This window comes from Polistes canadensis, unplaced genomic scaffold (genome assembly GCF_001313835.1).
Source record: "Polistes canadensis isolate GaletaPanama2010 unplaced genomic scaffold, ASM131383v1 scaffold_80, whole genome shotgun sequence".
NCBI lineage: Eukaryota > Metazoa > Arthropoda > Insecta > Hymenoptera > Vespidae > Polistes > Polistes canadensis.
In genome coordinates this window covers 395,972-412,898 of record NW_014569627.1, presented here as the reverse complement: position 1 = coordinate 412,898, position 16,927 = coordinate 395,972, and the positions used below count along the sequence as shown (strand labels likewise).

Here is a 16,927-nt window from a genome sequence, read left to right as displayed (position 1 = left end):
AAAGCAAGTAGAAATATCAGGATCGATATTCGACCCAGGAAAAAGGAGCAGCGCTGCTGCGAAGAAAAAGAGAAAGAGAAGAAGAAGAAAAGAAAAGAAAAAAAAAGAAAAACGTGAAATAGAAAAAGAAAAAAGGCGAGATAGATATCGATAGAAAAAAAGGCGCCAAGAAAAAGGAAGCACTTTGAAGAAATGTACAATGCCGAATCGTTTTCTACGTAATATTTACTATACTAACGTAGAACGTTCTTCTTCTGGACTATCTGGTAAAAATGTCCCCTTTCTAAGGATAATAAACAGGATGGATTCCTTACTTCCCTATCGGGCTCTTAAAATTGACGATCTGATTTTTCTTTCTCTCTTTCTCTCTCTGTCTTTGGGGTATTATTGGATGTATTCGTTCGAAACTCATACATACATACATTTAACGTTTCAACAAGATGAAATATGTTATTTTTGTATTTAATAGATATTTCCGTTTCTCATATTCTATCTTGATTCCCATTCATTTTCAATTATTCATTTAGAATGTAAGGTACTGTTTATCTAAATATAATTATATATCACATTGTTTAAAATGTAATTTAATTAGTTCGCGTTTAATGAAACCTAATCGTTCCTTTTTTAATTTCAAAAATTATTTGCCGAACAAACTGATATATGTACTGATATACAGTATGTTTCATTTTGATTCCACCAAGATACATAGAATTACAATAGTAACTTTGTTAAAATAATAGTAAGTATAAGTAATACATGTAAAAAGTTAGTTAGTATTAAAATAATAGTGATGATCATTGATAATGAATACAATCACTCTCAATATTATTTTTTCATAAGAAATCTAACAATAAATCAATAATAATTTTAATATCTTCGTTAAAACTTCGTGATAAAGTATTTACCATCTTACATTTGCATATTTAATATATATATAAATATAACAGTATTATTTGAATTTTTAATCACATAGAATACGCTGAAACCTTTCAACGATATATAAATGAAATCCGTTCTCAATATACTATATTAATAAATGAACGTAGAACGAAAAAAAATAAAACAAATGTATATACTATTATAGAAAAAAATTAACGAAAGAAAAATGATAATAATTGAAACGCTTCAGTTTGGCTCTGAATTTAAGAAAGACGAGAAAGAAGATGTAATTACGTCATTATGGTGTTTCCCTCCCATCCGTTACGAATGATTTGGGTCGATCAGGTATAAGGTTAACCGAAAGACTACCTGACTGACACATAACTTTTCTTACGTCCCTGTACAATTTCTGACCTCCTTAATGTCGATCCAATAACGATCGATGATCAGTCATATCTCAACGATTCGTTGACTGAGAATCGGGTATTGACGACGTGTGAAATCACCTTCCTTCCTTCCTTTTCTCTATTTTCGATTGGAAGGATCGAAAGGATCGAGGTCAAAGGATACGTTATCGTGAAGTAACCAACCTATGAAACTCGATGAAAGGAAAAGTTAGTAGATCGAAGAAGAAAGATTGAATTACAACGTTAAAGTAAAAAATCTGACTTAAGTATAAACGACGGCTGATGAATGATTCGTAATTTCAAGTTCGTCACCGCAAAATTTCGAAGCCTCGAAGAATATTTGCGAGCAAGTTCTTACATATATATATGTATATATATAGCAGGCAGGTGGCACCCTCCGGATGTGTTCTCTCTCTCTTTCTTTCTTTCTCTTTCGTCTATCGTACAATGGACAGGTGCGGGCACCTGCTTACGGCCCTGACCAATGGTTCGCTGTTTTTATCTTCAAACGTGAACCTAAATCTAGAGCTTTTTGATCTAAACTAAAATGCCCTTCTCAACGTGCGCGTCATCTTCTTAGAATATTATTATTAGAATAAAATATCATTGAAAATAGAATGTATCAAAAAAGACAAAAATTCAATAACAAATTTTTCAATATATATATACACATAAAAACGAAATAATAGTTTAATATATTACATACAATATTTTAATATGCATTACGTATTTTTGCATACACATATATATATAAAACGTAAAAAAAAAAGAAGAAGAAAAAAGAAAAAAAATTTATTAACGTTAGAATATTCGATCTAGCAATAGCACTTGAAAGTCGTCGATGCTGTCGTACCGTGAAGACGTCATCGAGCCCATTAGAAGGTTCGAACCTTGGTGTCGCACACGATATTCTTCTCGTTTGAAGAAGTACCTCTTGAGAAATGCTACTCAAGAATTTCCCCTTCCCCTTTTCCTCCCCTCTTTCTCTCTCTCCCTCTATCTCTACCCCCTCGGCCTCCTTCTTTCTCTTTCATATTCTCTCATACATTGCGAAACAAACGCTCGTCTGTTCCTAACGGGAATCTGTCGGCATCGTTGCTCTCCCTCAGCCACCCCTTCGCTATAATACGTGCATACACGCATACCCACACATATATATATATATATATATGCATATATACACGTGTGTGTGGCTCTTTTTTCTTAATCTTCGTTCTTTCTCCTCCGGGAAAAGTAAGAGCATTCACGCCAAGTACTTTCTCGGCAGGAAGAGTCCTCTTTAAAATGTCCTCGCAGTACCATCAGAAGACCACGAGCATAAATCAAAAAGGTCGGAGGGCGGTGCCACGACAACATTCCTCTCTCTCTCTTTCTCTTTCTCTCTTTGTTTCATTCCTTCAAAAAGATATAAGGGATGGTACTGGACAGCATCGTATTCTCATTTCGAAAGAACAGTATTTCAAGAAAAGATCACTTCGATTTCTGAAAGGATCGATAATAAGACAGAGAAACATCCTCTTTCTCTTTCTCTCTCTTTTGCCGAATGTATCTGTTTCTCTTCGTTCTATTTTTTGTTCTATCCGTCTTTTTCTTATTTGTCACCTACTTATTTTCTTTCCCTTTCTATCTTATTTATTTTCAAAATTACATATATATATATATATATATATATAGGTGGACAACCCCGAGAGGACATAGAACGCATAGAACGAGGGAGAAAGATCGAGGCTAGGGAGCGGGGGGTGGTTTTCTCGTCCAGACTAGACGCAAAACCCTTTTTCATTCCCCTTTTTCTCGCCACCTCTCGCTCGAACAGGTCGGACCGAGCGAGTGCACCGGTAAAACAGCCCCTTAAAACGGTTTTACTGCCGCGTACGGGGCGCAACGACGTCTAGACGGCAGAGTCGTAAAGTTTGACCTACTCACCCCCGACCACCACCACCACCACCACCACCACCACCCTCTTTACAACTCTCTTTACCTCTCTCTCTTTTTCTTTTGCCTCATCGTATCAACCCTCTTCTCTAACCCCTTCTATTCTCCGCTACGGGAGACGAGTCTCCTTACTAAGGTACGCCAACGTTCCTTTAACTTGCCCGGACCTTGAAAACTAGGACAAAGGGTTGCCTCATCATTTTTACTTTCTTTTTTATTTTTTCATTTTTCTTTTCTTTTTCTTTTTGGCTTCTTAATAAATCTTCTCTTAAAAATTATACGAATCTAATGTAGGGAGCGTTTCGATTATATTTATGCGTTTTGTTATTATTATTATTATTGTTAATAATTATTTATCGCACAGCGAGAGATCTCGTCTTTAATTTTTTGCACACACATATATATATTATCGATGGGTAGTGGAAATAGGGCAAAGGGTTAACACGCACAAGAAGAGTCCTGCGAAAGAGTGGTTGGTTGGCCGACCTTCGGAGAATTTCATTTCGACGCGTTTCAAGAACGACGAAGCTCGATTCGTTTTCCAACGTACGTACGTACGTACTTACTACACGTATGTTATACGTGTGTACCTACCTATACATGTATGTATATCCCTTCCAAATGTTATCGGAGCATCGAGTCAAGAATAGGTGGTGGTGGTCGCTGGAAAAGCGATCACCTATATTTTTTCCCCAAGGTAAAGGGAATTTCATTTTATTCTCGAATTCTTTCACGAATGCGCTTCTTTTATCTCTCTCTCTTTCTCTCTCTCTCTCTTTTTGTTTCCTTTATTTTTTATTTTTTTTTTAATTTTTTCTTTCTTTTTTGGTTTTTTTATTTCACTTCGCCATGTCTTTTCCCCCTTTTTCTCGCCGAAAGAATTTCACGAAGCGTCGAGGCTGCTATCTCGTTATTTTTTTAATCACGTGCACGTGTGTACGTAAATGCACGCTCGCGCGCTTTATATGCATCGTTGTTAATTATCAGTGTATATATAGTATTTTGCCTCTTATTTTATTTCATTTTATTTTTCGTTTTGTTTTTTTGTTCTCTTTTCTTTTCCATTCCCCTTTTTCGTTTTCTTTTATTTTCGCTTTTCTTTATTTTTCTTTTCTTTTCTTTTTATGTTCTTTATTCTTTCGGAAAACTCGTTATCGACTTTGTACACATTTAGTTAGTTTATTTTTTTTTTCTTGTATCTTTTTGTTTTTGTTATTTCGTTAAACATTCGTTCGCACTCTCTCTCATTCCAAGTCGAAAATGTAGAAACGTCGATCTAAAAATAAGGACTACGTCGGTAAATTTCAGTCCTTTAAGGTCGTGGAAGCAGAAAAGTCGGTCAAACGAAAAGTTGGATGTAAAGGGAATCACGTGGCCCTTTTGAAAACTAGCAGCGAGCGTGCTCGCGGTTCACGGATTTTACGAGAGTTTTGAGTTTGAAGTGTCCAGGAACCTTTTAACGTTAATTGCGACGGTTTTTTTTCCTCTCTCTCTCCCTCTCTCTCTCTCTCTCTCTCCTCCTCTTCCTCTTTCCCTGTGTTTCAGCGTAAACGAAAATTTGCCCTTCGTACTTCCTACTTAAAAATTCAAACGGAGAAGCACAGGGGAGCTTTACTTATATATGGGTTACGTTTTTGGAACGTTTCAGAACGTTTTTAAGCACCGATGAGTTTGATGAAAAATAAGTAGATCGAACATCTACTAACGATAATCTCGATTATATCACAAATTAATCGAATGAGAGAGATTACTTCAGAGGTAGGAGGAACCTTTTCCTTTTTACTATTTCGTTGAAGTAGACTGTACCTACCCAGGAATAGCACGGAATTATTTCTCGAGCAAGTAAAGACCCTTCAGTTCTGGTTCGTTCTACCCTTTCGTCGAGGTTTCGCACGGTACCGTACTGTACCGTACCGCACCGCACCGCACCGCACAAGGACTTTTTCCTCGCACCGACGTATCCGGAAAAGCTTCCACTTTCCACTCGTCCTTGGAACTCGATGGCTCCCGCGGTTAGTGTCGAAAAAAGAAAACGCCGAGGTTCTTTCAAATAATTCTCTTCCTCTGTAACTCTCCTCCTCGTCCTACACAGCCCTTTTCCTACTACATTTTTGCCAAACGAGTTTCTACTCTCTGCTTCTATCGAAAATACCGTGAAGCTTTATCGAAACTTACGAGACTTAAAACTTTGTTCTTTCTTCCTTGGGTTAACTGAAAACGAGGACGGGTTTCTAATCATTTTATTTAATATTATACGCATCTTCCTTAGTCAAACTTCATATTTTTTACATAATTATTGTCGAATGCAGACACATTTTTGTGATTAACTTTTAATTCGTAAAATTACCGAATGCTTCGATTTTTTTTCTTTCTTTCGATACGCAAAATTCTCATCGATTAGACTTTGTAATTAATGTAAAATATTAGGCGGCCAATAACGTTGAGATACGTTTGATTGCAAGGAAACGTCGTCTTTTTGTCTAGCACAATTTTCAAAGTCTTTCCCAGTCCCGGGGTTACCCTCGAGGGAGTTATATTTCGTTCAGATAATACGTGCCAGCTTCGACACCCGAGACTATCGGTTCACATAAATATCACGACCTTCTTAACTTTCCACCCTCACGTGGTACCCGTTAAAATTTAAAAGTCAAGATTCGATTTTTCTTAACCCGACGTAAATCCTTCGTCGACTTTGTCCGCTTATCGCGTTCGAAGAAATTTTACCGCGAGATGAGACGACCAAAGAAATCAAACTCTCCTTCTACTCCGTTTATTTTCCCCTTTCTCCCCATTTCAACATATTCTCCTCTAGAAATAGTAACGAAGAATTAAAGATATCTCGAAAGATGAAAACCAAAAGAAACAAAAAAAAACAGAAAAATAATCTTTATATATATATATATATACGTTTGATAAAAGTTCCCAGCGTGGATTATTATTACGTTATGTTTGTCGATATAAATGCAAATAATGTAATATTCTTTTCAATCTTGTTACACACATTCAAATTATCTAATAAACAAATAACTTTAATTATTAAATATAATTTATTATTAAACATGGGGGTGGGTTAGTAAAATCAGTCATAGAAAACAAACACACTAGTAATAAAGTATTCACTCAAAGGGTTAAACAAATAATTGACGAAATAATCGAGGACCTTTGTCTTGTTTCATTTCTTTAAAATATTAAAAATATAAAATATTTCTGAAAAAAGGGAAAGAAGGAAAAAAAGAAAAGTAAAGAAGATAGGAGAAAAGGACGCACAATGGAGATTCGAGATTTGAGATTCAAACTATAGACTGCAGAGACGTATGAGTTTTATGGTTTTTTCGTGACCAGGTCGCGGTTATTCTTCGGGCCTAGGATCTTCTCTCTCTCTCCCTCTCTCTCTGTTATATTCATCGTCCAGCCCAGTCTCGAAGGATACCGCGATCCCGCTCTAAAGTTTCTTCACGAGACGCATAAACTCGGTAGAATTTTATTTGCGATTTAAGGAAGAATTTCTTAGAGTAAGATATTTGCAATTGAGGAACGAATAAAACTCCCACGTTCTCTCTCTTTCTCTTTCTCTCTTTTTCTCTCCCCATTCTTTTCATTATTATTATAAATCGAAAACCGATTCACCGTCTATCCTCTTATAATGTATCTAATCTAACAGACAATATTCTTTTCTTAAAAGAAAAAGAAAAAGAAAAGAAAGATAAATTAATGTACGAATCGTTTGGGAAACAAAAAGAAATATATCAAAATGAGGTTGTTGATAGAAAGGTAGGAAAAAATATTTCTTTTACTAAGGTAAATCTATAACGAGCACACTCGAATGTAAAGTACGACGTTTGGTAGACTCATGCGAAGAAGATAGGAGGATAAAGTGAGCCAAAGAAAAAATATACTCTTTCGGCTTGGTACGACACAAAAATGAAATAATTCGAGATAAGGGTTAAGAATAATAAATTGTATTCTTCTTCTTATATATTAAAAATTATAATTAAAAATAATGCCGATAGCAAAACGTAAGAAAACAAAGATAAACGAAAAATAAGAGAAATCAAAGCAAAGCAAAGGAAGAAAAAAAAGGGATAAAAATGATAGAAAAAAAAACGTTTCAATCTATATCGAAAGAACAAGAAGAAGGGCCCTCCGATGCAACAAAAAAATGCAACAGAGAGAGAGAAAGAGAGCAGCAGCAGTATTTCTCGTCTCTCGACGTAAAACTATAACGAGATACTCGAAGGTGAACCAGAGATAAATATAATATGAAAAATGGTAAAAAGGTCGAATAAAGTAGAGAGACGGCGAAATGCGTCTGGAGAGAGAATGAAGAGAAGGAGAAGGAGGAGGAGAAGGAGAAGGAGAAGCTGCTGCTGCTGCTGCTGTAGTAGTAGTAGTCATGTACGTGGAGACGAAGAAGGAGGATGAGGAGATTGGAGATCGTAGGTAGACAGCCAGAACGTATAGGTTTATGTGTTTCCGCGAGCAGGCCGCGGCCATTCCGCGCGTCTGAACCTCGCCACCCCAAAACCCACCCCACTTCATCCGTTTGCTCCCATTCCACCCCCCTCGTACCAACTCCATCCTCCGTTGGTGCTGCTGTCGCTGTCGCGGACGACGTGGGGTGGCGGACCAGGGGTTTCCGGGGGAGAGGAGGAAAACGGGACGGCGATGGAGAGAGGGGGACGACGAGAAAAAGAAGGAGGAGCGGGAGGGGGAAAGGGGCCGGCTGTAAAAATTTTACTGCGAATTGTCTGCAGAACCCGAGCGCACACACCGCACGACGTTACGAGCGAGAAAAATAGGAGAAACCCCCGGGAAACCGTCGGAAAAACTCGTCTGGGTCAGATCTCTTACCCCGTTGCCGCCCGCGTGCACGACGGCAACCTCTCTCTCTCTCTCTCTCTCCCATTGGCAACCCTTAAACTCGTCGCGACCACGTCTACCTTTACTCCACGGTTTTAGGTCAACGATCATATCGTTGCGCCAGCCCCTAACTTAAACAGAAGGATACAAGAAAAGATTTGTCTTCTTTGTAAAAAAGCGAGAGAGAGAGAGAGAGAGAGTTTTTTAACAAGTTGTTCACAACGGCGGCGACACTTTATTCTTACTTAATTTGACGAGAAGAGGTTTTTTCTACGTATTACAATTTTGATAGTACTCGTTTGTTACCATTCGTATTACATGTATAGAATAATTACAATGTAGTACGCATTTGGATTTATTACTACGATGTAAATAATAAAAAAAAGAAGCGTATAGAATATGACGTTAATCTGATATTCGATATTCTGAAATAACTCGGACAACGTTTTTTTTTTTGTGGAAGAATTTTCGACACAATCGATAATTTCAAAATAGTTCATTGGCAGATAGCCCCCACGGGCGTAACGTTGGCACGTAAATCCCGATCAGCTATCAAGCCACTGCATTCGAGTTTTCCAAGAGCGTGAAGAGACCGAACGAGTGAACGAGAGAGAGAAAGAGAGAGAGAGAGTGAGGAGCCCCCATTCGGAGCCAACTGTTGAATTTTATCACTCTCTATTCCCCCCTTTTTCTCTCTCCTTCCTTCTCGTCTGTCTCCGAGTAGATAGATAGATAAAAAGAGAGAGAGAGAGAGGGAGAGAATAAATGAGAATGAGAAGGAGAACGAACGTGATACAGACCACATGTGCGTCATTGGCCCACCCTTCGTGTCTCGTCGTTTAGGCGTTTCTAAGTTCAGTGAAAAAAAAAATATATATATAAGAAAAAAAAAAGAAACAGCTACGAAAGCGATACCAGTCTCGACACCCTGTGGGAACACATGTGTGTTTCATGTATATTCCCTTGAATGAAGGGAAAGGGAAAGGAGTGGATTCTCGAGTCACGATAATCTACTTTGAATGCATCTTTTCACTGATAAAGCTTAAGAGCATCTAAATGTTTCGACGTTAGTTCATTGAGTTTTAAACTTATAACGAAGGAATAATATTCATTTGATATGACGCACTATATTATAAGACCTATCTAAATCCGTTGCTTCGATATTATCGATTCTTACAACTTTTCTTTACTTGTATTTTCTTAGCTTTTCTTCGTCTTATTTTAGAATAACATATAAACTCGCGTGTAAACTTTTTTCCTCTACGTCTTTATTTATTATTTCGTTTTTCTTTCTTTTCAATTTTGAGATAGTAAACGTAATCTCGAATTCAATTCACGGAGAAAATTCTGTATGAAATGTTGAAGGGGAAAGCTGCATCCTGCAGCCATTTAAGATCGCTAAAGGATAAAGAAAATGCGTCGGTGTCCAAGTAGATCAACAGTCAAAATAATTCTTTCCACGGTTCTTTACGGCACGAAGGCCACGTGTTCTTCTTGTAACCCTTGAAAAGCTAGTTTTGGCAGCTGCTGACGATTTATCAGAAACCTCGCCGTGAATCGTCCAAGAACTAACAGCTAGCTCGCATAGTTGTGGTTCCCTTCGATCTTCGGTTCTCTACTGTCAGACTCGAAATTCGACTCCGTGATCGGATTGCTATAACCAAAAAAAAAGAAGAAGATGAAAACACCATTTTTCTTTCGCTTCGTCGACTACTACGAAATATTTCGGCGTGTCCGAGTAATAAATAACACGTTGAAGAAAATTCTTTTTTTAATATTTTCAAAATATCTCTACCTTAGACGTTTCTCATTTCATCTCATTTTCTTTCATCAGATCTATGATAATTAAATATTCGACAAATTCTGACGAATAAAATGCCATCGAATTCTTCTGTATTTAACATATTAATCGTTTCACATACTTCGTAACAATGACGAAATTGAGATGAATCGTGATGTATCTGCTTACGCAACTCACTCGAAAGATGATCAGGCTAAAAGGTGGATAGCGAGAGAAGAGATCGTTAGTGCATCGCCCTTAGTAGGTATTAGGAATTAAGTAGTCCTCTCCAAACATTGGATCTTCTCGTCGACTGGCTGACGAACGAGCGTACACCATCGTACTACCATCGCAACCACCACCACTTTAACCGAGAGTCGCCGATACTCGCGAGAAACTCGAGGTCGAAGTTTTTTCAGACCTCTCGGCCATTCCTCCTCTGTAACCAACCTTTTCTGTGAAGATATCAAGTTCCTTGGAGACATTCACCCTCTGTCTTTCTCTCTCTCTCTCTCTCTCTCTTTCTCTCTATCTCTCTCTCACTCTGTCTGTCTTTCTCGAAGAAAAACCGCAAGTATTTAAAGTTACCTCCTCGTCTTCGATGAAACGATTTAACGCTCGTTAAGCTCGTCTCGATTACATCTTTCTATTTTATTCTTTTTTTTCTTTTTTCTTGGGGCTTAGGGAATATTTTTCTTCCCTTTAATTCCGTTCACACGTTTGCGAAAAAATATTTGACGCCCTGTCGTTAGGCACGGTAAATCGCAATTGTAACCAAGACTTAAATTAAAGAATGCGCGAAACGGGCGTACCCTTGACAAGTTGCAAACGCTCGAGAGTGGAATAACAAGGGCTGAACGTTACTACTACAGTTCTCGTTGCCTCGTTTCGACTTCTTTCGAAGAAGAAGAAGAAGAGTACAAAGTGTGGGAGGAAGTGAAGGAAGGAAGGAAGAAAGAATGATGAAAGAGAAAAAAGAAAAAGGAAAAAGAAAAAAGAGCAGAGAAACGTAAGAACGTTCGAAGAAGTATTTATTGGAAGGAAAACATTTCGAAGGGAGGTAAAACACGGTAACTGTTTTTTTTTATTCTTTCCTATAAAAAAAAAAAAAAAAAAAAAAAAAAAAAAAGATATTTTTCCGCGCGGTTGATCGAATAAAAATAAGAAAAAAAATAAAAAAAAAAAAAAAGGATTCTTAGAAAAATTTGTTATCGAATTAGAAAGAAAAAAAAAAGAGGAAAGGATCGAATCGTTGTTTTATCGTCGTCAAAGGAACGCAGCAAAGGGTGGTAAAAATCTTTTCCTACGGATCCGCCTATAATACTTTGGAATAGAAAAGAGCAGTGTAAGGTCGTCGCGACGGCGGTCGCGTCGGTGATCGAGGGTTTGAGGGTTGAGGGTAAGGGCGAGAAAAGGGTTTGAAGGGGGACTGGGCGAGGGAGTGACGTCACGCAGGGCATCCGTTCGCGGCGTCCGTTGGGCTAGGTCGTGGCGCCCCCAGGAGGCAGCCTCGCGAGAGAAAATCACCCTCCGTCTCCGCCCGTCTTTTTCTCGGCCGCCACCGTCACCGCCGCCGCCACCGCCGCCGCCACCACCACCGCCACCACCACCGCCACCGTGCCGAAAAAAGCAAGGCTCGCAGAAAGGACGCCCGGCGTCGTGGCGCTCTTTGGCTGATCAATACACGCCGCCTCGTACGCGAACGGACGGACGGTCACGCATGTGCACGATGTGCCCTCTTATTCCCCACCCCTTATTCTCCTCCTTCCGCCGACTCCTCCACCGACTCCTCCACCGGCTCCTCCACCATCTCTCTCTCCCTCCTCTTCCATTTCTTTCTCTTTCTTTCTTTATTTCGCCCACACTATTTATACGTACGTACGTACGTCTACCCGTCCTGCTCCCGTGGCCAGTCCCTCCCTCCTTCTCCCTCTCACCCCCGTTTCCCTCTTTTTTCCTCTCTTCTCTCGGAGGAGAGAGACTGGCCGATTTTTTCCTCCCGTTTTCTCGGCTCCCGCATTTTTTTTTTAACCTCTTTCGGTACTCCTCCACCGGGCCGGCGAACGTACCTTCCAACCCCCTTCGCCCCCATCTCATCCTCCTCCCCATCCGCCGTGCGTCCCTTCTCCTCCCGTTTTCTCCCTCATCCCACCGCACCCACAGCTCCTTTCTTTTTTCCTCCTCCACCACTTTCCACCCCCGCCCCTTCGCCCCGGTTCCTTCTCTATCTTTTTGATTCTCTCTTTCTTCTTGTTTTTTCTTTTTTTTTTTCCTTTTTTTTTCTTTCCCTTCCGACCACCCTACCAACCTACCTACATACCTAACCACCCACCCACCGACGCCGGGCGTCGGCGTCCTTTTGCTATCGGGACGCTCTCTCGACTATCGGTCCGACCACCTACGCTTGCGGAGGAAAAAGGAAGGAGATGAAGAGAGGATAAGAGAAAAAGAGAGAGACGAAAAGAAAAAGAAGTATAAAAGAGGGAGAGTAGAGAGATGGCGAAGCGCCGCTGCGGTGCCTGGATGCGAGCTAAAATGTATTTTTTTTCTTTTCTTTATCTTCCCTTCGAGCTGCTCGCGGTAGGTTGGATTACCAATCCGAGTCTTCTCTCTCTCTCTCTCCCTCTCTCTCTCCCTCTCTCTCTCCCTCTCTCTCTCCCCTTCTCTTCTCTTTCCATATCCCATCTCTATCTCTTCTTTCCACATTTTTTCCCTTTTTTCTTCCCTTTATTTTTATACTCCCTCGCACCCCCTTTCCACCCCTTTTCTCTCTCCTCGTTCTCCATCCTTCCTTCCTTCTTTCTTTCTTTCTTTTCTTTTCTTTTTTTACTTTTTTTTTTCTTTTTTTTTTCCCAAGAGAGAGAGAGTTGCCAGCTCGCAGTGGATGCGCCTAAGGGCTGTTGCCGTAGTCGTTACCGCCAGCTATTCTCCTACCTCGATACGGTTAGAACGGCGGAAAGTACTTTAAAGCGGATATCGTTGTGCGTTGATGCCGAGATGAAAATTATTGGGTCGAGTTTCGAGACGGACCACAAACCCAGAACGAACGTCGAGTTTCTTTCTAATTGCAAATTACCAACCAATCCCTATCTTCTATCCCTCTTTTTTTTCTTTTTTTTTTGGGGTTGGGAGGGGGGAAGACGAACGGATACGTTCCTCTTTTACTTTATCCTTTCCGTGTTTCTTCCTTTTTTTTCCCCTCTCTTCGGTCGTCGTAGTTATTTGCAAATGTCATTTTAATACCGTCATCGATCGAAATCTCGATAATTCGTCAGAAACTAATTTGTTTTTATCATATATCTTATATATGTATATATCAAGGTTCCTCAAACCTTTCCTTTCGAATTTTCTTTTTTACTATATCATAAACTCAGTTACATACTACTATATTCGTGGTGTTACTTAACTGATTTGAATGAATTTTTAATAGATGTTCGTACAGAAATTGGTTCAGTCGTATGTATCGTCAGGGTTGCGAGCAACACTTTGAAAAATCGTTATTTACGTATAATTTGCTATAAAAGAGGTCTCATTTCGTTTTAATGTTCTTTTGAAATAATATATAAATTTTGGAAAAATGAAAAGGAATAGAAAAAGAAAAAGAGAAAAAGAAGGATCTCGTTGAACGTTAGTCGGCTACTCTTATTCACTTTACACTGTCGTACCACCTGAATACGCGAATATCGTCCAACGAAACCTCCTATAGCTTTCATTTCGTTTTGACTTTGTGAGTTCCGTTTTGGTAAATAGAGTCTAGTCGGGAGTCGCTTTTCGTTTTTGATGACAATGTTTCATTCGAACGAGGAAGAGAAAGAAAAACGACCGGGAGAAAGTCGACTCTGTGTGTTAAAAGTATTCCGACGATAGAATTCGATCGAACGAAACCGAGCCCTCCCAATGAAAGAGTAAAGTTCTATTCAATGTATTCGACGTTTTTTCTTTTTATTTATTTATTTTGTTTCTTTCTTTTTTGTCTTTCTACTATTTACTCGTGTTCGTACAATATCTGAGTAAAAAAAGAAAAAAAAAACAGAAGTCGTAAGTTTGGGAAAAAATTTACACAAAATTTTGCGATTTATTTTAATCCCTAGGCCGAAGTTATCTCTTTTCCTATTTTTTTTTTAAATCCTCCATACCCAACCTCACCCTCTCGTCTCCTCTCCTCTCCTCTCCTCTCTTTCCGAGTCATCTTCGCTAACATTTATTTCAGATCCAATTTTAGACATTTTACGTTCAATTCAAAAGGAACCATCTGGCATCACACCGTCGGATTTAAAAAGCGTCTCCTTACAAGGGCTCCACCTTACTGCATCATCTTCTTCTTCTTCTTCTTCTTTTTCTTTTTTTCGTTCCCCTCGTTCTTCATTTTTAAAATAGAAATAGATCACACGGACGCCAACTTCCGGTATCTGTCCGGAAAAACTGTATCTCTCTCTCTCTCTGTCTCTCTTTCTTTATTTCTTTCTTTCTCTTTTTCTTTCTCGGTCATTGCATGAAGCTCTTCTCCATTTTTCTTTTTTTTTCTTTTGCTATCCTCGATTTCCCGCGAGGGTGAAAACCTCTCCAGAGATTCTTTCTGCGTAGTATCGGATGGGGAAGAAACCAAGAGAAAGAAAATGACGAAGGAAGAGGAAAAAGAACTGTCCAACTTTCGAGCAAAAATGCATAACCTTCTTCTTCATTTGAACATTTTTTTTTCTCACAAGAATTGGAGAAGATTACGAGGGCCACCTGTAGCGCGAAGAAAAACTTGGGATCACTGCCCTTTTTCTAAACCGGACCCTTCTGTTGTCCTTTAAAACGTCAAAAAGTGTCGACTCGTTCTAATTTATATTACTTTAACACTTGTCTTATAAACATCAATAACGACGGACAATTTTTAAAACGCGCATCCGAATTGGATTTTTTCGTAGAAAAATAGGCAAATGTTGAGACATTTTTAATTAACGATATAATTTATAATATTTGATATAAGATATTTACGATAATATATGACGTAAAAATACCGTTTGTTCGATCATGACATTTGGACTTGTAGCTTATCGGCTTCTCGACCGCGAAAGGTGAGAAACATAACAGAAAGAGAATGAGAGAGAGAGAGAGAGAGAGAGAGAAGGGGGAGATAGGTAGATAGATAGGTAACATGACCACACGCAAGGTTCCGCGAGATACGGAGGGTCGTTTGGTCGTTTCATTCGAGCGTTGGCTGCGGTTTAGGAGGTCGTGAGAAGGGAAACAGGGTCGTCTTTAAATGGCTATGCCGTAGAATCCCTTTAAAAGGGTCCTCCCGCTAACACTCCATACTCTCCCTTTCGACGACACCATTGGACACACTTAATATCAATAAACCGATTCGTCATTCTACTCGAAAATGGACGGTAACTTTGTGAAAAGTAATTAATTAGTTTCACATTTGTTATATTTTATCAATGACAAATTCGAAATGATTTGTATCTAGGTTTTCACACCGAGCCAGGTTTTTCCCTTTTCAAGACCCGTGAAATTCTACACCTTATGCTCTCGAATAAGATTTGATTTTTTTTTATTTAAATATCCGCAAGATTTTGATTACATTTGTTTGAAGGATTTACGTTTGTTCGATGACAAATACTACACAAAAAAAAAACAAAAAGAAAATTATTCTCTATAATCTATTAGAGAAATATTTCTTTCTCAATTTTTCTCTTCGCGCAGACATTTGATACAGATCTTATTCATTTTTCTCTATGTTTTTATACTAATATTTATTTACAAAATAGGTTGATTACGGTATTTAAAATAAAAGAGTTCTTTTTACATTATTTTAATATTTACTTAAACGAAAAATCATTATTAACCACTTTTTTATTTCTTTCTTCCGCTTAAAATAACACAATAATTTTTTCATATATGTTAATAAATTCAGAACAAATTTTCATAGCCAAGAAAAGAAAAACAAAGAAAAAAGAAAACAAGATGACGCGAGAAAATAAAACCTGTTTTACATTCTTTTAATATTTACATTCCGGAGAAGAAAAAAAAAGAAATAGGGAGACAAAAAGGAAAAAGAAAAAACTGACATTTCTATTTTAAAAAATAATGTTTCGCTATGCATACGCCTCGTACATCGCGGATACTAATTTTTTTTCATATATGTTAACAAATGCAGAACAAATTTTGTCCCCAAGTATCTTTAAAAATAAAAAAATCAAAACGAGAAAATAGAAACGGAGGTGGGAGAGGAACCCCCCCCCCCCCTAAAAAGTATTCAATTAGAAAAGGCGGTTTCCGACAGGTTCTGTATGCACGTATCGAAATTGTTTAAAGGAAAAAAAAGATATCATTTAGTTTGTGTAACTTAATTCTAAAAATAATAATATTATACGTATGTAATGAAAATTAAATAGAAACGGCTGGAACAGGACAGTTTCGCGATCATTAGAAACATCCAGTATGATATTACAAATAAAATAATAACGAAATAAGATATTTTTTTGGAAGAAGGATATATGTAAGAATGAATTCGTTAAAGAGATTCTCGTTCATCGTACTCGTTGGTTGTCGTCGTACTCGTTGGTTGTCGTCGTACTCGTTCGTTCGGCGGGGTTGGCTCGTTTATCTCTATAGAAGGCCGAGTGATGCCCAAGGTCACAGGCCCGCCACCCTCGTCTGTGTTGTGTCTAGACCGACTCACCCTGCTGCCACCCTGCTGCCACCCGGTGGAGGAGGTGGAGGTGTCCCCTACTCCGACGTATCGCGCTTCACCGCCTCCCACCCCTTTCCACCACCAACTCGTCGTCCTCGTTCGTGTCTCTAACTCGCGTCAATTATTCCTCCTCGAGTTCTTTCCCCCCGTCCCCACCCCCACGTTCCTTTCTCTTCTTCATCATTCTCCATCTCTTTTTCTCTCTATTTCGAGACAGTGAACATTTCGCACGTTTACGGGGTGGAGGACGACACTAACACCAAACCACCAAAGACGTTTTGCCATTTACGTTTTAAACCAACATACGAAATAGTTTTAGATACAAAATTTCTTTGTTCGCGTATTATATTATGTAAACAACATTAAAGATATAAATATACA

General features: G+C 38.7%; 1 protein-coding gene across 1 annotated transcript in view; it reads left to right on the top strand.

Moving 5' to 3' along the window:
• The window catches only part of LOC106786734 (zinc finger protein rotund-like), a 92,860-nt gene that overhangs the window by 10,417 nt on the left and 65,516 nt on the right, over positions 1–16,927 (top strand). The window lies entirely within an intron of this gene.